We start from the raw sequence: 22,686 nt of genomic DNA on the forward strand, positions 1-22,686 counted from the left end.
CTGCTAAATCTGCAAATAGTTATGTGAGTAAACATAACTTGTGGAAGCAAACTGTATTCTCGTACACATGCTGTTGGACCAGAGGTATCATATGGATAGCTACGCAGCTCCTGTAGTGAGTGAAAACAGGAACAAGGGGAACATAGCACAAAATAATGAAAATGTGTCTTCCAAGTGTATAGTGCAGGATTTGTCTACAGATACTAAAAATATTCACAAAATATATAGGCTAGATTTTTTTAAGTGTTTATGCACAAGTTTACAAACATTATAGGGCCAAAATTATATATATATTCATAAACTATGTAAGCTGCACTTACAGTCAGTGAGTCATCACGTCAGTTAAGCTAAAATATTTAGCTGAGATTTTATGCTTATGTTTATACAACCGGAATAGTTTGAGAATATCACCTCGGCATAGGAGATTTTCACTGACCATCCAAATATGGCTACTTTGAAAACAGAATGATTTGCGTCAATGTTACACAATACTGTAGGACAGAAAGTGAAAGAAATTGCCTGTTCAATGGGTCTGAAGAAGTTCCTCTTTTAAAATTTACCGTGTATTAATTATGTATGACATTTCAGGGAGTGCGAGTTGTTTGTAGCCCATGGCAGTGAGTTACTGGAATGAGACTTTACTGAGACAGAAAAAAAGGTGTCAGCATATCAAATTACACAGATATTGGTAGCCAAGATGTATTTGCTAGTTTGGAAAGCTATGTTTGATATTGTGAAATTAAAGTGCTGCACACTGGTTTTAGATGGTAGAACCGAACTTCTTTTAAAATAACAATACTGAAGTAGTTCAGTGAAAAGAAATGGAATTTTTATCTTGTGGCAACACCTCAAAGATAAATAATAAATAAAATATCTTGTCATAACTTACTGTGGAGCTAATAAAAATGGTGATAGAATTACTGAGATGTATTTCAACATCCCCCCCCCAAAAAAAAGCTTAGCAACCTCTTCTCATTCAACAAAATAAGCTTATTGAGGATTTATATGCTGTGCATAAATATTTTATTAGTTTTCCCCCTTCTTTGGAAGGATATCTTTCTCTAGTAGTGCCCCTAGCTACAAAATTCAAAGGAACTCCTTCACACAGGGAAAGGAAGGATCCCCAATTTAATGGGGATCAATTATTTTTTAAATTTAATAATGCTCTATTTTACAGTGTGTTGGCTGTTACATACTTTATTGGCTGTATTTTTACAGTATGTTTGGTTCTTCTTTTTACATCTTTTGATCCCATGGAAAGAGAAGCTGTCTTCCTCACAGACAAAGACAAGCTGTTGAAATGGCTGCCAGCAGAATTCTGGTGTTAAAAAAGCCCAACAAAAAACACCAAACCCAAAACAAACCAAAAACCAACCAAAAATAATCTTGCAAACTGGAAATAATTGAACCAGTCCTTTGACATTCCACCCTACTCATTTGTGTGCCTGTCTCCTGAAATGTGAGATTCATGAGTACTAAACCAGCCGATTTACCAATAGAATATGAAGATTTCCTCCTAGCACCGCTGATATTTTAAGGACATAATGTTTACCCTCCTCTTTACATTGCTGCAATCTCCATTGTACATTGTAGGGGAATCTGGATGGGAATTCCTCAAAGTCTCAGGACCCACTGCTGCAGTGCAAGATGATCCAGCCTGAGTAAACATTCTTGTCTGTGCTGTACACGTCATAGTTAAGCATTTGCATTCTTGCAGCCCATCTCAAGGTTAAATTAGTTAGGTGATTTATGACACTCAATGGACTTAACATTCCAGTTTATCAAAAAGTAAAAGTAACGGTATTTATATCAGCAAGCAAAAATTTAAGGTGGGAATAGCTGTTCCTGCAATATGTGCAAACTGTGGCTGTCAGCTGGAACATCAATGTCCATCCATGTGCCTTAGTGTTTTCACTGCTGCCTCTGTTTGGAGTTTTCTGGTTTGTGCTGCCCATATTCACTATTATTATAGGAGGCTTTCGAATTTGTAGGAAAACACTAATACATTTCATCCTCATTGAATTACTTTTTAGGTTTTGTAGCCACTTCTAGGTCATAGTTCTCATTTGTTTTTAAACGTAAATTAAAAAGAAAAAAGGGGTTTTATTATTTTAACGGTTTCCAAAGTACTTCACATTTGTTTTGTGAAAGTAGTATATATTGTACTGGTTCGATATCGAGACTACATACTTTATGTGAACTCTGAGTGCTTTTAATTTCAGTGACTTGATAGTACTTTACACCCAGCTAGCCTTGACAGAGGTTACTCTCCTCTTATGTTCTGCAATGCTAATGCACTTCTAGTCAATTATATCTGTACTGAGGTATTCTACTCTCTTCTCCTTCATTTTTACCATTGTATCCATGTGCCTTCCATCAGAGTGGTAAGCAGTGTGCAGCTGACTAATGTCTGTCATGTTTGTTCTTGGACCCCAGAGAGGCAAGCAGTGTGTTCAGTAAGGCGACTCTATTTTAAAAAGGTTGTATTAGGAAGCTCAGAAGTATATGCTCTAACTTGAATAGGCAGATAGGAGGACTGTGATGGTCTCTAGTTCCTCAAGAAGTGGTGAAAATGAACAAGCACTTCAAAATCTGCGTCTTCTGTGCAGACAAGATAGTCCTGATTATTTAAAGCTCCACTGAGCCAAGCAGAAAATTTTTTTAAATCATCATCTTCATCTGTGGGCATTAGGTCATCTTTTGTATTGATAATCCTTTTGTCAGCAAATGAGTACCCTAACTTTTGATATTCAGTCACAAACCAGAACCTGGTATACCGTTGCCAGGAAGACGTGCTGCAGTATTTTGTGCTGTTTATGCCATGCATGGCTTATAATATTGCTATATTATAGCAGTAGTCTAATAGGCACATGACTGACGGAATTTTGGAGAGCAGATAGTGGTTTAGCAGGATGGAGAAGCTGAAGATACTATTCAAAGAACTGGTAGGCAAAAAGTTAGTAATATTTTGCTAAACTATATACCAAGCTTGTCAATTGTAGAATGCAAGTCATGAATTATGTGGTTGTGCAGACAGTGGTTACTTTATGATACAAATGTTTATAAATTGCTTCTCATTTCTTAGTGTATTAACTACACAAGTATTCCACTTCGTCCTTAACTGAATGCCCCAGATAATGAGAGGAACTGTGGTAATGGAAGAAAGTAGTAGTAAGAGCAGCAAACTGGGCAATAGCTACAAAATCTTAACAAAAGGGTATTTTTGAGAGACTTTGGGTACATGCTGAAATTAAATGATAGCAAATGGAATTTAGTAAAGTTATTGCTGTTAAAAGTGAAAATCATGGTAAAATGTGCTATTGGTTCTTTAAAACAACAGCAAAAATCTTTCTTCCATCTTTAGCCAATCTGAAACAAAAGAAAATTTGAACGCCATATGAAAGGAAAAGTAACTACACTTCAGGCATTTATACTGCATTCATCTCTTTCGTATGGAACTATTACTGTGTTCCTTATTACAAGTAATAAATAAAAAAAAAATAGAGGCTGCTTTTGGCAAAAGTTAGCAAAATATCCATGAGAATTGTTTCTTGACAGTGAAAAAGGAAAAATGGCTCTTGCTGACTTAATCTTCCTAGTCCTTTATGTCTACAAGGACATGCATTACTTCACTCTTGTTACCATGTCATCTTCCTCCTCAGTCCCTGTTAATGTCTTCTCCTGGTCTTATCCTGCTGTGACTGAGCATTACAAAGTTTTTCACGCCTCCATGCGTAAGTCCATCAACCAATTAGTTTTGAGAGCACATGATACATATAGATGGCACGGCAGTGGGTTCAGACCTAGGTCAGCATACTCCAAGCTTTCAGTCAATATGAAAAAAGTATAGGTCTACATTATCAGTTGTATCGATTTAGAGAGTGGACTGTTCATTGTTGCTTCTTTTTCAAACTTACTTCCAGCTGTGATCACCGCTGTTATTCTGATTTTTGCCTTAACATTCACCACAGAATTTCTCACCATGACAAACACTGATTTTAAATGGGCACCTGAAATGTATCAAAGTATGTGTCTCATATTGACTCTTTATGGAGCTTTGTTGCACATCTTGCATACCCATCTCTTAGAACATTCCAGTAAGGTATCCAATTTTTGTATCTAGTCACCTTCTGGGTTTTTCTGATAAAGTTTTTTTGATAAAGGAGGACAACTTGAGGACTTCTGTGGTAAGTCTGCCTCAAAATACGTCTTTCTTGTAAACTGGTGTAGAACATAACGAGTAATGTATTTTAATTGAACTAAAAAGTCAAGTTTTCAAAGACTAAATTAAATAATCAGGGATCAATTATTACCCATTGTGTTTAATGTAGATTGAAACAAATGTGAGTAAAACAGCGAGACATCCTGGATTAGAATGAACCCATCTTGGCATTTTGATGGAGGCAATGAATTATTGTGTAAATATACTGAGGATGTGGGAACAAGTGTATCTCAGCAGGAAAAAGGAAAATGCTTTTCTGAAAAATATGGTGTTTATTTTTTTCCTCCATTGCTATCTTCAACTTTGGAGTTAGGAAATAGCTTTTCTGATAGTTGCTTTGTCTTTTATTTTATAGTAAAGAAGGACATTATACCTGCACAATCTCTTTAATTTTATTCAGCATGCTAAAGCTTAAATCTGTTTGGCTGTGATCTGTCTCTGTCTCGTATTAACTTGATTTTTTTTTGGTGTAATTTCTGTTTTGTCATTATAACTGAGAAGTAGGCTTAACAGTTTAAAAAATACATCTTTATATTATTGAAAAGTTTAGATGTTAAAAATTAGGTAGTACTAAATGTAGTTAAAGCAACATGTCAGTAGGAGCAGCTCCATTCAGCTGCAATCTGAATGGAGATGAAGAGGAGTGTCTGCAATCAGAAGGTAGTGCTTAGGTGGGAAGTCCTGTCACTCTGTTCCCTTTCCTCTCATTTCTGCTGTCTCTATTCTTTTTCTGCTCTGAGATAAAGGAGATTACAAGCTCCCCTGTAATCAATAAAATTGCAATGATTTGTATTAATTCTGAAAAAAAACCAATAAATGGAATATATAATATCAAAGCTACTTGATCTAGGTAAGAGTTTTATATTTATTATATTGTTGGTCTATTTCTATCCATATAATAATTGAGCTCTAATGATGACAGTGTCCCACTATCGTTTATTTCAGTGCCAACAGAAGTTTAGCTTAGATTTAGAGATCTTTTGGAAATCTGCTTTTTGGTCTCAGTTACATGTGTTTTTATGCAGTCAGTCTGTAAAAACCTGTACTGTAAGTATTCTTGTGCTGAGACACAGCCCTTCTGAATTTAAATTAAAGACTATGAGATTTTTTCTTGCAGGTATTAGGCAATTTAATAGGAAATTAAATCATTAGTACCTTTTCTTATCCAGACAATTTCAAAATACCTTTCTAGTCCATACATAGATTTTATCTGAGTAGAAAGGTGAAGGGGCTGTTACACCTCATGAGAATCTCTTGATAAATCAGAATTTTAAAAAAACCCAAAACATCAGAATTTTAAAAAAACTATTCATAATTAGACTCCCACTGATCATTTCAAAGTATCCTCAGGCCTCTGACATATCCATATTTCTACAGCAGCGGTTGGTAAAGATATCTTTAGAGGAAAGAACAAAATGAACCCCACAACCTCTCCACCTCCAAATCCAGACAGTAACATATCATAACGAAGACTGGATCAGCAGACTGCCTGCCTACATAGAACTAGAAGTGAGCATCCACAGTTAGATACACAGTTAACAAACTCGCTTTTAGAAAGCCTTTTCAACTTCAATCACATTACTTTTGCTACATACTGAGCTGCTACTATATTAGTAGTTTCCGTTCAAAGAGAAAGTAGCTGGAAAATACAAATTCCAAATAAATCATCGGCCCTCAATCAAAAGAGGAAGTTTGCAGATTTTCACATTCTAAAATGTGTCAAAATTAACAGATTTCCATCTTTTCTAGACACATAGTCTCTGCTTCTTCTACTCTCTTTGATAGAGGTGGAATTATTTTAATTCCATATAATACACTAAGTGTACTGTAATACAACGTACATGTAAAAAAAGTTCTGATACTACAAAAGAAATATAATGTTTTACATATCTTTTTCTAGAGGAATATTGATTATCAGTGACTGTGATAGAATGAGGTGGATAAAATATATTTTTTTCTCAAGTTTAAAAAAATGGCTATACAAGATAAAAATCTCAATCCATATTTAGGCAACCCAAAATTATTTGATATTTTAAAAGTAATTATTATTGTGGGCAAAGTAAATGGAAGATGCTGGGTAACCAGCATTGCTGGTTATGAGTCTGCCAGACTGAGTCGTTCAGTATAAAATACAGGTGTTTAACTTCAGACAGCAATCAAAACTAAAAAAAAAAGGTTTCTTGTTTCCTCCTTTCTGCCAACTGTGTCCTGCTTTGCCTTAATTCCCAAATCCACTGAACTGAAGAGTTGTTACCAGTCATCTCTACTCTGTGTGAACGTAGACAATTTGTTCTTTTTGACTAAAAGAGGTGAATTTTGGCCAAAGATCTACAAAAAATAGTATTGAATTGTGAACTAGATAGGGTATCGTTGTGGGAAAGATGGTCTAGGGACAGGTCACTAATGCCATTTTTTCTTTTCTTTTTTCTTTTTACTTCATTTGAACTATTGACCTTGCGAAAACATTCAGCTTTCCGTGAGATTTTTTTTTCTTTGAGACGGCTTTTTGTGCCTGAGCTTTGAAACATGTATGATCAGACCCAGCTTATCTCTGAGGCTGCTGGGTTTTCTAACTCGCCGCACTGGAAAACACACCGATCTTGGGAAATCAAGCTAATGTCTCTCAGCTGTGCAGAAAAAGTGTGAACAGCTCTGTCAAATGAGCTACCCCCATCTTTTTTTCAGGCAGCATCTTATACTGGAGCAGTCACTTCACATTTGCCATTTGAGCAGTTGTGATATAACTGCTGTTTTATTGCCTATAGGAGAGTTTCTGTGAGGAATCAGAAGCTGGTCTTTCAGCTACCCTAGCCAAAAATGGTTTTAGTCACAGGACTCTATTACTGGTGAATGCGTAAGGAGTCCTGACAGGAGTACAAGAGAATATGAACACACAGCTCTGGCCTAAAGGTTGCTAATTGACCAAATGGTAATACGAGGGGAAGTATTTTCCAGCTTTGAACCTCTTTAGCCCCAGATAAGTATATTAAATGCCGTCAGTTAACCCCCTGAGTGCAATGACCCAATGCTGCCAGGGACATTCCTGGTATGATTGACCCTTAGGCATCCTAATCAGTGGTGATGTTTAAAGTACAGTCATAGGTCCAGAGGAGTCCTAGGTCTGTTCCTTTGTTGGGTAGAAAGACATCTCTAGACACGTAAAAGGTTAAACACAAAATTTAAAGTGCACAGCTACAGTGGCTTAAAAACACATGAAAATTGTAAAGCATAAGAGCAGTTAGGAATGAAAATAGACCAATGTAAAGTGAAAAAAAATCTCAGTAATTTTGCTTGGGAATTGAAGTGGGGGGTTTTTTCTATTTAGTTTTATTGGATTTTTACTGTTTTCTCTAGGTAGTTTATGAAGAGTGAATGTGCTGAGTTATCTCCAGCTTAGTTCCTTCTCTCACTTATTCTCCACATAATGGACATTACTAAATTTCACCAAAAAATATCAAAGCTATTATGTCAAATGAATTTATTAATAGTAAGTTAGACTTCATAAAAAAAAATTCCAATCCTACAAGATATGTTTTCTTTTTTTTTTTTTTCCTGTGTCATCTTTCCTTTTAATTTCCAGGCAGAATATATCTGTTGTCAAGATGTCTTGTGGTTTTCCTGTGGTAAAAAGATGTAATGATCTGTATCAATTTATCTGTGGAAAAAGAGAGTTCAGACTTCACTTTTCTTGTCTTTAAAGATGTTTAAAGTAAAAATTGTCAGTTTTGGGAGCCCTCCTAGTTTAGTAAAGACTAGAATCTTCTTTGTACTTACATCATGCAGTACTTCACCTCTTGTGTAATTTCACTGAAATTAGTGGGGTTACTCATGTAATATGGTAGCAGTCAGAAGATATATCTATGGCAGACTCAGCCATGTGGAAGTTGTGGGTTTTTAACAAAGGTTTTGTCTTTACTGACACAGAGGTATTTATTTATATTTTACGGTGTGATGATTAATTCCGTTGTTTATGATGGATATGCTACAAATAATGTATATTTGGCCACCAGAAACCATCTCAGTTGCCTTGAGGCACCTCACATTGTTGCATTAATGGATGAAAAATTACATTTGCCATTTCATAATTTGTGTCCATTTTTTTTTCATGGTTTAGCATCATCTCTGATAAACTTAAAAATCAGTAACTCATAAGCTATGTTGTTGACTCTTGGATGTGAAATGTGTTACACAGGCTTAATCAAATGCAACACTTCCCATCGGAACTATTAAAAGAGCCAATTGCTGATTCTTCAGACCAAAGAGCAGAGCTAGAAGGCAAAAGTCCTCCTGAGATATGCAGTCATGAGATATTGTAGGTTTTGAGTGTTGCCTTTGATCATAAACTGGTACAGTAATGGATATGGCATTGCCTTTTAAAGAAGGACACTGAACATTGTGGGGAGGAGAGAGAAATACTCGTGCTGTGCATTACACAGCAGTGCACATCAGCAGCTCTACAGCATTAACTTTTCATTTAAAAAATTCTTCTTTCAAAGTGTCAATCATTCCACCTTTGACCACGTGGCACTGTATTAACTGAGGCTGGAACAGGCTGTTCCTCAGCCTGACTCTTAGCACCCACATTGTTTCCAGCATCCACACTGTATGACTGCGACCCGAGCTGAGGCTTCCTACAAACACTAGTTGCCAATCTGGCTGGTGATGTTCTAGGAGAGGTTCCTTTGTCATCTGCCACCTGCATTATACGTGCTTGGACACAAATTAAAAGGCAGCGTGAACCTGAAGTTTTCTCCTGTGCAGACAGTTGACAAGTTTGGACTCGGAGTGCTTGGAGGAACTACAACGCCCAGTTTTCTGTCTGTGATCTTTTTGATGTGTTTTAATGTCACATACACACTCATAAGAAGTTTTATCCTGCCTGGGGACAGCTGAGAAGCAAGGTAGCTGGGAATCCACACTTGAGTTCTCACCAGCTGCAGATCAGCTACCACACTATGTAAATGTGTGCCCGTCCCCTACAAAATGCAGTGCTGGTACCAAATATAAACTGGGCATCCCACCTCAATGGAATGATTGTGCTTATGTTTCACTGTCTGTTTGGCTTACAAGGGCCTACTTTGCAGGCGCAGGTCAATGAAATATGTAGTTCCCTGCCATACAGCTGTTTTTAGTGGTTGGCTTGGAGACATGCTAATAATGCAAATGAATGATATAATAACATTCATACCCATGTGTGACATCCCTGTTAACTGTAACCTCTTAAAAAAAAGTGCATCTTGTCTTTAGAGGGCTAATAATATGCATATTAGTCCTGTCTTTAAAGTGTATTTTTTGTGATTAGGGAGGAATGACCACTTCAAATGTAACTGGTGCAACTGGTGGGTATTTTCTAGCAGGTGGGTATTTTCTAGGAGGAATAAAATTATTTTCTTTTTGAGATGTCAAGCTTTAAATGAAACCAGTTCTAGGTTTGCCTTCCCTGAGCTCCAGAGCTGCACAAGAGTTACCTTCCCCAGTGTATATGTACTACCAACATCCTTTTCATATGCCATCAGAGCAGACCAGTCAGAAGTCGTAATTTTTATATTTGTTTTAATTGGTTTTGGTTTCTGAATTATAATAAATTTAATTAGAGTGTAGTCACTTAACCCTCAGGGGCTCAACTCTAATTTGCTCTTACTGCCTGATCACTGGTTAACTTGGTCTAGACATGAACCATTCCTGGCAGGGTTCTCTACACATTAGTTTAAGAAGCCATCATTTTTTGTATCCATCACCCTTGCCTTCATTCAATCACACCTCTAAGGTTTCCTCAATTATACAAGAAGTAGAAATTCCCCATATCAAATTGCCCTTTGCCATGTATGCCATCTTTATCCCATCACCCATCATTCTGGACTCCCTCGTTTCTCCTGGGGATAGTGCAGTTGATGCCATTCCATGGGCCTGCAGGATTTATGTGTGTGTACTATGCCTTGCACTAACTGTAGAACTCTTTGTCCATCACTCCTTTGCAATTAGTTATCAGAAAGTCACATCAAGAAATGGGGTAGATAATCTATAAATTCAGCAAGTTGCCTGAAACAAGGCATCTGTGCGGTGTGAGAGACCATGATCTGCAAGACAAAGACCGCAGTGTAAATTCAGCTAGGATTAGATTCCAGAGAATACACACAGAGGATGTTATTTAGTAAGACCTATCAGAGAAAAAAAACAATCTTTAATTACTGCTAAAACACAAAGCAAAGACATATCTCATGTATCTGTGTAATATATCTTACTATTTCAAATAAAGCTGTGTGGGTGATCAGTAAAGAGTATTATCCCCAGGTTTACTGCAGATTTCATTACATAGAAAATATCTTATGAGATGACCTAAAATATGAAAGAGTATTTTTTCTGCTTTTTTATCCTTGCTTGTTAAGAACATTGTACTAGAAGGAAATATTTGACTACTGGGTCCAGCCTCTGCTAACCATGGAGATCCCACTGTGTAATCCTTTTAAGTAACTGGCCGAGCTCCACGTTCAGAATAACAGTGTTTCTTGCCATTCATCTGGCTCTGAACTGGGCACACTTGATGCATTACAAAGTCTAGCTGATACAATGACAAAGCCCACCATTTAGTAAGGTGTAAAACTGTTTGGTTCACATCTACTGCTAATGCGTATTTAACCCAAGCAATTAAGGGGGAAGTTTGCTGTGTAATTCCTTTGATGTTTCATCTTTTCATTTCAGAGTTAAAATTTAGTCATGGGAAATCATTAAAAAAGCTGGAGTAACAGGAGTAGTTCCAAGGGCAAAAACAAACACTCAAAAAAATTAAGAACTCTATACATAATGTGGAATAAAATGGAAACTACAGAGGAGATTGCAAGAATAAGGGAGAAGAAAAAGATTCCCAATCACTTAAGACATAATATGATGGAACTATCATAGTTTGTTTCTTTCTTTCATTGTTCATAAATCCCTATAACCGTAAGAAGAGATGTGCAAACTATTAAAACTGTTTCTTATTTCCATCATTTCTGTTTTATGCTTTTATGTCACACAAGATGAGTTAAATTTTTCTAATATATTTTATTACTTCCTATACCAAGCATAATTAGCAAGCATGAAGTGCTTTGTTCTTTTGTTTTCTTTTCTCATTGAGTGAACAGTAAAGAAAAAAAAGCATTCCTGTTTCTCCTAGAACAGTCTGATTTCATTGCCTTAATTAGTGTTATGCCTGATTTAAGAGAGTGCCAATGTATTTATTTTCTGATAGACTTTATAATAGATCTTATCAGAGTCACTGCCATTCACTGTAATTAATATGTCTGATTATGTAGTAAGAAGATAACTTTGCTGTTCTACCACTTCAGTCACTGGGAAACCTTTCTTATTGTTCTTCCTTTCTCTTTTCAGATGTCTTCCCTCACTAATTATAAATCTGCTAGACTCTTAGATTTCATTAGCTCTATCATCTGGCTGTTCCCCATTTCTCTCATTAATTTGCCCAATCTATTCCTGATGTTCCAGGTTTCAGTAAACACACTTCCAGGCATACACAACTGAAAACAGTGTGAAACATCACATTCTGGTTAGTTTGTATAATCATGAGATTGCAGTAGTTATGTGTCCCTCAAACACAAAAAATGAATCAAATTCTCTCAGCAAAAATCAAGTGATTCTGGAATCATCATTTGTAGATGTAAGTATGAAATAGTCTGCAAGAGGAAATATAAAATAGATTCAAACACTAAAATCTTGCCCAGAAAGCCTTGTTAGTGGGTCTCATAATGTATAATAGAAGCCAAAAGGCTCCTGGGCTTTTTTTAACTCCTTCAGTACAAAATGCAAAAGGTATTTAAAAGCAATAAGATCTCTGAAGATTGGACAGTTACAAACATGAAACACCATGCCTCTCTAGATAATGAGTCTAAAATCCAGAACTCAAGAAGATGGGAATAGGCTTCAGAGACATCTTAGTCATGTCACTCGAACCTTTCCAGTTCATTGTGCATTTGTTCAGATCTAAACAATGGACGTAAAGCAGGGAGATGCGGAGGGGAGAGGGAGATAAGAGACAGAGCTGTTTTAAGTTTCTTAAATACTAAAACACTCATATATGTTACTCCTATTCAATGTTCAACATGGGAAAGTGTTTAGAAGATACCAATATCCTACCAAGCTTGAGGAACTCCATAGTTACTTTGGGCTGCTGTTGAAGAGTATCTAAAAATGTTATAAATACTATTCCAAAACTCTACTTTAACCTTTAATATTCAGATAAAAGCTACTAATTTGTGCAGTGAAATCAGTCTTAGCTCTACAAAGAAGTAGATTGTAATCTAACACTCTTAGTCCTGCTCGTTCATTCATTCATTACTCCTTTCAAAGACAAAGACAAAAACAAAAAATAAAGAGACTCCAGGGAAAATCTTGAGGAGATAAGGGACTACTTACAACACAAGGCCCAGTCACATAACCCCTTGCATATATTTTGATTAGTAAAAGTGCATGTAGACCTACAGGATTATCATTTGCAGAATTCACCAAAGAACAACATTTGTCAAATACATCTTTTCTGTGACCCTCCATTCTTTGAGCAATGAATGAGTACATAGTCTGCATTAGCAATGTATTTCTTTCTCTTCCTTGAGCTTTGTCAAGCGTTGTCACGCATTATAGTTTGGTGACAGTGCTAGAAAAAAGTGAAGACAGAACTGACCTCTCATAGCATTTTTGTGACCATGGGGCTCACACGAGCAGCTTGGCATCTGCCGGCACATCTTTAGCGAGTTGGCAGGCCCCAGCGCCCTTTGCAGGTTGCAATCAAACCTGCCTTCTACAGCAGCCTCTTTCTGGCTGATTAAGTTTAATGTAATTTTAATTAAAAACCACAGTGTCAAAGGGTTTAGCTGCTCGAGAAATGAGCACAGATTGTGGCACAGTGGCAGCAGTCACTTGGAAAATGGAAATGCATCCTGACAATATTGTGTAGGGGCCAGATAAACAAAGCTGCAGCTACTGTACCTTGCAAAAAGCTGGGAGAGACCATCATTGTAAGGAACCTTATTCAAAAATAAAGCATAGAGCAGTTCTAGTTCTTGTCTTTTCATCACTTTAAGATGCATCTTAGCAACTGAGTAGAGTAATAATTGCTAAGAATTAATTTTAGTTTTCCACATTATTTTTACTTTTTTTTAGTGGGATGTTTAAGTATTATTTTCAGATTTCAATTCTTATTTATTTTGAAAGCAAAATATTTGCTTCACGCAATAGACTAATACAACTTTTCTCCTTAAGCTATAAATTAAAAAATCCCCGCAGATTTTACCAGTGCTGAAAGCAGGTTCCATTTTAGGGAGATTTTGCTTTTATCTGTTTCTAGCTTTTCTTGTCCCTTGAAGCAGATCACAAGGAGATTTTAATACTTTACATACTGCAGATATTAAACAACATTTGGAAAATGACCAAAGAAATCACTTCACTGACAAAAGGTTGCTTCGTATCTACAAGATTTAATTTCAATAGGTCCTAGAAGACATAGAAATATTGTTAATAATGGTTTCCAAAAGAAGTATCTCTGTAATATATTATTTTCTTAGTTGCCATAGTTTTTTTAGTAAAGAGGATTGAGTTATTAGAGTTATTAAACACCCTGGTCTTGGCAGAAGATGCTAGTTTTTAAACCTATCCTTTGAACGCATGTATTTCTGAAACCAAGTCTTGATCCAAAGTCCACTGAGATCAGTGGAAAATCCCCAGTGACTTAGAATTTGGATCAGGTCCGGAGAAATATACGTGCAAATAGGTAGGTATTGTGGTAACATTGTTCGGAGGAATTCCTTTCAGCAAGAAGTCTTTTTGTTGTTTATAAATGCTACTGAGGCTCCGGGGCCAGAACCCCAGGAGAATTCCACCTAGTGACGTCAATTCTGTAGAGGAGAACTTCCTCTGTTCCCTTTTAGGTTTGTGGGACATTTTCGAACAGATGGAGCCTATATAGGTGGGACGGGTTCCATCTGAACAGAAGGGTCACAAATGCACCAACTGAGAGGATAGACAGAGCTATAGGGGAGAGTTTAAAGGAGTGGACAGGGGGATGGGAAGTCTGTACAGAATCCAGCAGAGAGGAAGAAGCAGCTAAAATAAGCAGATGGGTAGACAAGGGGAAATAATGTTAAGGATGTAACACACCTAAAGAAAAGGTTAAGAGAGAAAATCAGAAGACAGAAGTTCTGTTGCAGTATAGCTAGGAGGCATAGAATAAACATTATTCAACAACACACATAAGAAGTCTGACAAAGAACGTCCATTTTTAAAAGTAGTAATATTCCAAGAGAAGGGTTGTCCTGAGTAGGACACAGGTGGACACAGGTACTAGAATGTAGTAGGTATTGAAATTGCTTTGCTACGGGGGGGATAATATGATAGAAAGCTCAAAGAAGACCTGAATTAGGCCTCTAAACTAGACTTTGCTGACAAGTAAAGCACCTTACATGAAATACAAGAAGGTATGATGGATTCTCTGCCTCTGAAGAGAATAGCAGTGAGGGAGAAAAAGGAAGCAGAAGGAAACCAAAGTAAAATCCCATCACAAAATCTGAAATGCAGACCACCTTGGAAGTAACTAGCCAGGGGATGAACACAGAAAGATGACTGTGTATAACCAAATTGTATAGGAGAGAAACACTGAATAACTTTTTTTAAAAAAATAAATAATTGAACTTCAGCAACACAAATAAAGAAAAGTTTCCCTTCCAGTTTTACTGGCCCTGGATCTAGATAGAAAAAGTTATTCGAATGCAGCTCCATTTACCAATGGTTTTGGACACTGGTTTACAAAGGACTTTCTCCCACCCTTAGCCTACCATCACTATTACTTAGTTTAGATGAACAAAACCAGCTTTTATTTAGTAGTGGTTATGATGTGATGATAAGATTAGCTTGTTAGTATAATTTTGCCAAGTGCAGCCTTTCTCCCATCAAGCAGCTACAAATATGCCTTGTTTTGTTTCTAAGTGAATGTCTTAGTCCAGAGCATTTATAATTTGTAATTACAGGTAATTCTCAATTATGGAATCATCTATCAAGTCTAAAATTAATATCTAGCTTTATAACAGACCTTAATACAGCCCCAGAGCAGAGCACTGACAAGCATTTAAGAATAGAAAGATATCTTCCATTATTTGTAGCACATTGCTATCTACCCGAAAACCTTCTCCTCATAGTTACTATCTCAGAAATCCTTAGGGTACCAGAACCACTCAGCTTTGCTTCTTAGTTCTCCCTGTGTTTGTGAACAAGGTTCTAAGGATATTCCATATGGAAATATGCAAGTGGTGCTTTTATGATCACCAAAGGAAGATGTTTCCCTGAAGCCTTTATATGTTTTCAGGAAAAATCTGAGCATCTGCCTGGAGCCCATTTGAATCATATATGCATTTCACTTATACAGCAAAATCTGACTGTGAATGTAAAGGAAAATGCCCCAAGGGTTACATGACACAATAGCAGGTTACATACAGCACTTCACTGGCATATATATAATTGTTTTATTAATTAATAGAGAATTAGATGTTTATGTATAATTGTACAAATAGCTAGTTATAGTTGACGAAGCAATGACGAACTAATTAATACCTTTGTAATAATATGTAATTTAAAAATTCTGATGTGTCAGAATATTTGACTTTGAAAGCACGCTGAAGAGAAATGGTACTATTACTTTGTTAAGAATCCTAGGAAAAGAGAGTAATCAATATCCTTCTTTATCTGGTTATGACGGTGAAACAAATATAGGATGTAAATATTTATATAGATTCCAAAGGATTGACAGAATACTCCAGTAAATCTTTGTATTCTATGAAACCCTTCAAATTTTGTTATAAGGATGCACATAATTTTGTGTATTTCCAAACTACTGTAGATCTCATATTATGCCATATCATTTGGGGTATGTACAGTTCTGTTGTATGAGTAAAGCAAATGCAGGTTAAGTGGGTGACCAGCCATTATTTATTGGATGTATTTAGCAGCATATAAATTATATAGGATAAGCCTCAGTGAAACCAAGAATTCACGGTGTTGCAGTTCAGATATTGAGACTGGCTGTAGACATGCATGGCAGGATGCAAAAGGGTACAACTCTGAGGGGAGTTGCAATTTTTCTATATTAGCGACAAATTACTTGGTCTGCCTCCTGCGTTTGCACGAGCACAACATTTTATATTTGTCGAAGATGTAATTGTATGAACAATAATCTACAGAGTATAAATGGGGTACTTTTTTTTTTAAATGCTGATTATTGCAGAAAGTATTTGCTGAATTGTTTCCAGTTTTCTATAGACTATGACTTTTTTTTAAAATACTCCACTTACACAGGGATAACATTATGACACTGGAACAAGTTTAAGTACTAGACTATTAAAAATCACAAACTTTGACCAAAACATATGACTTCAGAAAAGCTTTTTCATAGAGGGTTCTTAGTCTTTTGTTTTGGTTGGTTTGTTTGTATGTTTGTTTTGGAGGTTGTTTTTTTAATTTCCAATATAGCAAAGTATTTAAAATTTGTTTACAGTGTTAAATGAAAAGTTAATTCAATATTTGTTTTGCAGGTACCTCCATAAGAGCAGGCTTGATGATAATGATTTTCTCTCTTGTGTCCATAAAAATATTTGTACAAGTGAATTCCCTTCCACTGTCAGTGTAACAGTTTTCTTTGCTATACTGTTTGCAAGGTGGACATTGTATTACTGTGCTCCCATTTAAATTATTTTAGAGGTTTTTCCCATTAGTTGTGCAACTTCCTTTTTGCTTTTCTACAACAAAAACAAAAACTTGGTAGATTGGAAAAGTGTGTACTGTATACTTTTTTTCCAGCCCTTCCAAATTAAATTGAATCCACTCAACATAGCAAAAGAACCCTCGGGCATAATTCTACATACTACTTATTTGCAGTATTAAATATTCAGTATTTTTTCTTTTAAAAGCATATTTTTTTACAATTGTCATAAACTTCTATGCTAAACCATATTCAGGTTTGCATTTAACCTGTTTTTTTTCCAGGTTGTCAAAACTAAGATTTTCATACTCGTCAGTCTTTCTGATATATAAAAAATTGAGTCAATATGAAAAGGAATTTTTAAGTAGCATCTTTTTTCTAAGCTTACATCCAAGTGTTCTTTTTACATAATGTAGAAGAGTGAATAAATGGGTAAAATACTTCAAGGAGCTTCATTAGTCCAATATACTCCTGAACATTCATGATTCTAAGTCATTGACTCTTTGGATCAGTCTGAGACAAACAAATATTCTGTTGGCTGACAGTCACTCCAGTATTCATATTGGAATGAAACATAGGCATTTAGAATGGTAAAAATCCTCAAATATAAAACTAAGTCAACAATTTATTGCTAAGTTTGAGACATACTTGACCTTTATTATATACACTTGACTGTCATTATCTGTCACATATCAAACTAGTGGTACTTTCAGGAGCAGCCAGAAGTGTGCAAATTATCATCTTTGAAACAAATGATTACTAAACAAGGATATGACTCAGATACAGTTCCATCTACAGTGATTGCAGAACTTGTGTTCCCTCTCCAGTAAGCATGAGCAACTCTACTATCTTTTGCAAGGATGTGAGTAATGAATTTTGAAGGTTTAGTGTATATAAGTATAGTTCAATAGTACATCATAAAGTACCTGGTGAACTCACAAATTTCTTCATTGATGAATTTCATTTTCCAAATTCAAAGTGTATGGACAGAAGCCATGTTCAATAAAGCTTTTTTAACACTCATGTTAAAAAACTGTTTTCACCTCTTAGAATTTATTAAGAAACCTTACTACTGGTCTACTGAATCAGAAATAAATTTTTCTCATTAGCTAATTATTCTTTAGTTCGATTGTGGATTTAAAACTTTAATGACACCACCTACCAGCTGCCAGAGCACAGAGCAAGGACCTCGGCAGGCAGAGCCTGTCCTACTGCCCCCAGGAGTGGAGCGGGGCAGGCACAGAGGTGATGGTTGGGTCCCACCATGAGTTGAGATTGCCAGACAAGTTCATGGTGATAAGGCAGGTCTGAGGTCAAGCTCTGGCAGTGAACGAAGGCCCTGCGCTGAAGAAAGTCAACTCCAATAGGTCCTACTAAGTCCCCAACATGTTGAAGCGCACCCATACAAAAGTAACTCTGAAGTTCATGGTTTCAAATAAGCTGAAATTTAGCAGGTCCCCCTAGGTCCCTGGGAGCCATGTGTTCCTCTTGAGCAAAGCTGGATTTGCTACTCAAGACTCTTACCTATTTATCTTCCTCATTCACTGTTGCTATTACAAAGCTGGAGATTTATCAGGCAACGGTGGCCATAGAAGACCATAGTGAGTTGAAGAGAGCTGTAGAGCAACACTGGAGGCCTGTAATGAGCAAGGGTGGTGTGATGCATCGTAGAGTCTGGAATCTGTAAAGGACAGGCATGACACACAATGAACAGAGAAGTTTCAGGAAACAATAAAGGAATAGAAGTTTCTGATCAAACATGAGCCTGAGCAGGAAATCAATAGTTGCTACAAGGGATTAAAGTATTCTAAGGGCAGGGAATCATCTATAGATCATGACAAGAAATGAGAAAGCAGTGCTGTTTGCTAAAACAGTGGCACACAGGTGCAATCCTGAATGGTGTTTTAATGGTTTAGATATTAATAACTTGTAATGGTAATCACCTCACACTCTTCTGGCTGTTGAGGACAGAATTAATATATTTTCATATGTAGATATATTGATATATTCATCTGTAACTATTGATTGGCATGCAAAATGCACTTTGAATTCTCTTGAGGAGTACATTTACCTTATTTTCAGAAAAGAAAAGACTCTTGCATACCATCCTCAAAAGATTCTTGACCTGTGACCTGTGGCCTTCTATCCACCTGCAGCGAGGAGCAGAAAATAGTAAGTGTGATCCCACTAGAAAATTAATATGGAGATTTGAATCTTTCTTAGTATTGTCTTACTTTGAAATTATGATAAATTTGTTTTCATAATGTAATGTCATAAATATAAACAGAGATCTTAACACCTTTGTAAATACATAAAGCCGACCTCTCATTTGCAAGTTCTTACCCATTTTAATTTCCTGACCACAGAGAAAGTTGTAGAAAGGATAAGTTGGTTTTATTTGGCTAACGTCTTTTTGTCAAATTTTCCTTTTAGAATAAAATAGCAACATTTGAAATTGAAACCTTCTTTATACATGTAATATAAAGATGAACCTCTCTCTAAGAATCCTATATCAGAATTTCAGTTTGCAATGTTGGTTCTTATGCTATCCAGTTCAGTTCATCCATCTCCTGCCATGATCTTGATGTGCTCTGAAATTGCACCAAAGTATAGCTGGTCACAAATTTCACACTTACCACTTTAGACAAGTGAAAGGTCAAGGGCTTACAACAGTTGAGCAGCTCCTTATCGGTACCACAAAGCACAGACAGGCATGAAAGTGACTGCAAGTCAGATCAGCTGTAATTTATACTAACTGTAAATCCATACAGATCCATCCCACTATCTCAGATAGCAGAATATGTATGTTTGAACATTGCTCCCTTGTCTCACTTCTCATCTGGTCAGTGCAACATTGAAATCAAATATACAAGCACACTTTCATTTAGTGTCACTGTTGCTCAGAATAAACAAACATTAAGTAGTTCTTTCAATAAGAAGCCTTTCCTTATTTGGAGGGACCAGTTTAACTTCTGAGATGGAGCTGAGACTTTAAAGCAGCCAACTAACCAGAGGAAAATCAGGAGATGGAACTAGAATGGTCTAATATCTTGTTGAGAATGCTGATAGAGGGAAAATATAAAATTACGTATTCAGTACATTATAAAATCTGAAAAATAGGCATTGTGTCTAGTCTACGATGAGAAATTATACTCACTGTTGGTTTGAATAGTATGATATAGAATGAAGTAAAACTAAAACACGCTAATTGAACTGCCTTGAATCATATTATCAGATCACGTTTCAGCAAGCAACGCTGGATTTATGGATTTTCCTTTACAGGAATCTAACAGTATTGGACTTCTATTGATTATTTTAATGTTCAGGAGTCAAAGGTGAGTTGTGGATGTCTCCCAGACAGAGAGAAAAGGCAAACATATCACTGATGACTTAAATTTCATTCCTGAATAAACTTTAAACAGGAACTGAACATTGTAGAACAAAAACAACTAGAAGTATTTTTTTTTTCAAAGTATTCGGTTACAGATGCATAATTATTCTTGATTAAGAAAAAATGAGGAACCCTTTGTCCTTAAAAAAAAATTCCATTTTTTTAATTATTATTATTATTTAGAACTGAGGTTGTTAATATTCCAATTATTAAGTAATTTCTTTCTTTAATTAATTAGTGTGTTTTAAAAGGAATTTAAATATATAATGTTCACAGAATAGTAATTTTAAAAAATAATTTCTTTTTGGGTATACTGACACTCAAGTCAAACAACTAGTTTTCTTTCTTACATTGTTTACCCAACAGTCCAGTTCAGCACATCAGTTTATTCTTGATTAACAGAATCTGTTTTGTGGAAATAAAATATTTAGCTTTGACTATCCTGTTTTCACTATCAATGGTCTACTAGAATTTTATTATAATTATATTATTCCAGCAAACAGTTCTGTAGTTACTATTATCGGACACTATAAAATATAAGAAAAAAATTTAGCAGTAGTTTTAAATGGTATGATATACCAACAAGCTAGTTTTTACAACCAGGCAAAAGGCATTTCAATTATTTTTAAAATATTGATGAATTAATCTCTCATATCCAAACTAGCTCTGAGTACAGATAACAATGATACCTTAAAACTTCAGTGCCAAGGTCTGGTAAAAAAGGGGTTTGGAGTCAGATGGAATTATCGGCTTAGTATGCACCACATGATGTCTGTCCATTGTATAATAATTAAAAATTCTGCTCAAGTGGAATATATTTATTTTGTCTTGGACAAGAGAATTACATTGAGATTTCTTCAAACATGATGTTGGCATAGACTATGCTATAGTATTTTTGGACTATTGCAATACAAATCAATAATGATGAATCTTGGCCTTTTATGCCATTGGGTATAGTTAAAGGAATATGGAAGATTAGTTACAAAGTACTGCATGCCTAACTGGAATCATTGGTGGAAATAGATATCAACAGAAAAAAAAGTGGAAGCCATCACCAAAAGCAAATCACAATCAGCTACTCATCTGACACTGATCTTTGGAACTCAAGGAGAACTGGATTATTTAAGCATGACTGCCCATCTTTCACATCAAGATGGTGGCACAGGTACATGTAGGAAAATATTTCCTAAGAGAAAAGGGCAAGGATTTGCCTCAGGTTGTTGCTTCACTCAATGTGAACTTAACTAAAATTCAAATTGTGAAATAATAGATCTGACATAAATTAAAAGTTTATTCTTTGCCTCCCAGTGCGTGCAGTAACTTAAAGCCAAACACCAACAAACAAATTGGCAGCTGGCGTTTTAGTCTGTGCGGTGTTACCCGTCTGGTCAAATAAATCATTTATTTGATTTGTCTTAAGTATCTAAGTTCAGAGATTTCCAAGATGCAAAGACACTAAGATTTTGCTTTCAGAGTGCTAGAACATCTTTTCCTTGGAATTTCATCAGGGGTATACATTCTCATTACTACTTATTTGTCTCTGCTAAATCAGATGAGGAACTTTAGAATACAAGTTGTCTTCAGAAAATCCCATATGGTTCTGAATAACAGCTACTATAGCACGAGCCAAGTGGCACACTCAGTTTTATATAACACTACCTACATGGTGCTTTCTGTTCCAGGGCTCCTTTTACTCGTTCCCTTCTCTGTGTCAAGTACATTGGTCCTATCAGTTAGAATATCCAAAGGAATTTCTTCTTTCATGAAACTGCATTGCTGATGGTGTTTGCAGTACTCCTGATGTCTCATAATATTAAAAGCTTGTTTGAAAAGTTTACTGTCAGTAATTTTGGCTTCGTCCACAAAATAATTTGAAGATACTATCTATCTTTCATATGATGTTGAAATGGTTGAATACCAACCTCATATTGACAAGGTATCCAAAACCTACTAAGAGCATTTAATGCCATCCAGATCACACCATTTGCCTGGGAATGTTTCATCACTAGATGATTGGTGATAAAACTAAAACCAATCACCCAATGTGAGACTTAAAATACCTAATGATTCTTCTTTGGTAAGATTTGTCAGTGCTCTTTTTCTGTGCATCTTGTTCAGGGTGTTGGATATGCACAGGAGGACATCAGTGGTACACCTGCCTTCTAACACCAAAGGCTTTCCCACAAAGCAAAGCAAAGGCTTCTTCCAGTGCCCTTTCACTGAGGTTTTGAAATTAAAGGCTTAGTTGCTTTAGTTCATGCGAGTCATGCCCACAGGCCCCAAAAAATGTTCTGGGACACCACTGTTCTCCAAGGCTCTTCTGCTTATTTGCATGAA

This window comes from Pseudopipra pipra, chromosome 1, assembly GCF_036250125.1.
Source record: "Pseudopipra pipra isolate bDixPip1 chromosome 1, bDixPip1.hap1, whole genome shotgun sequence".
Lineage (NCBI taxonomy): Eukaryota > Metazoa > Chordata > Aves > Passeriformes > Pipridae > Pseudopipra > Pseudopipra pipra.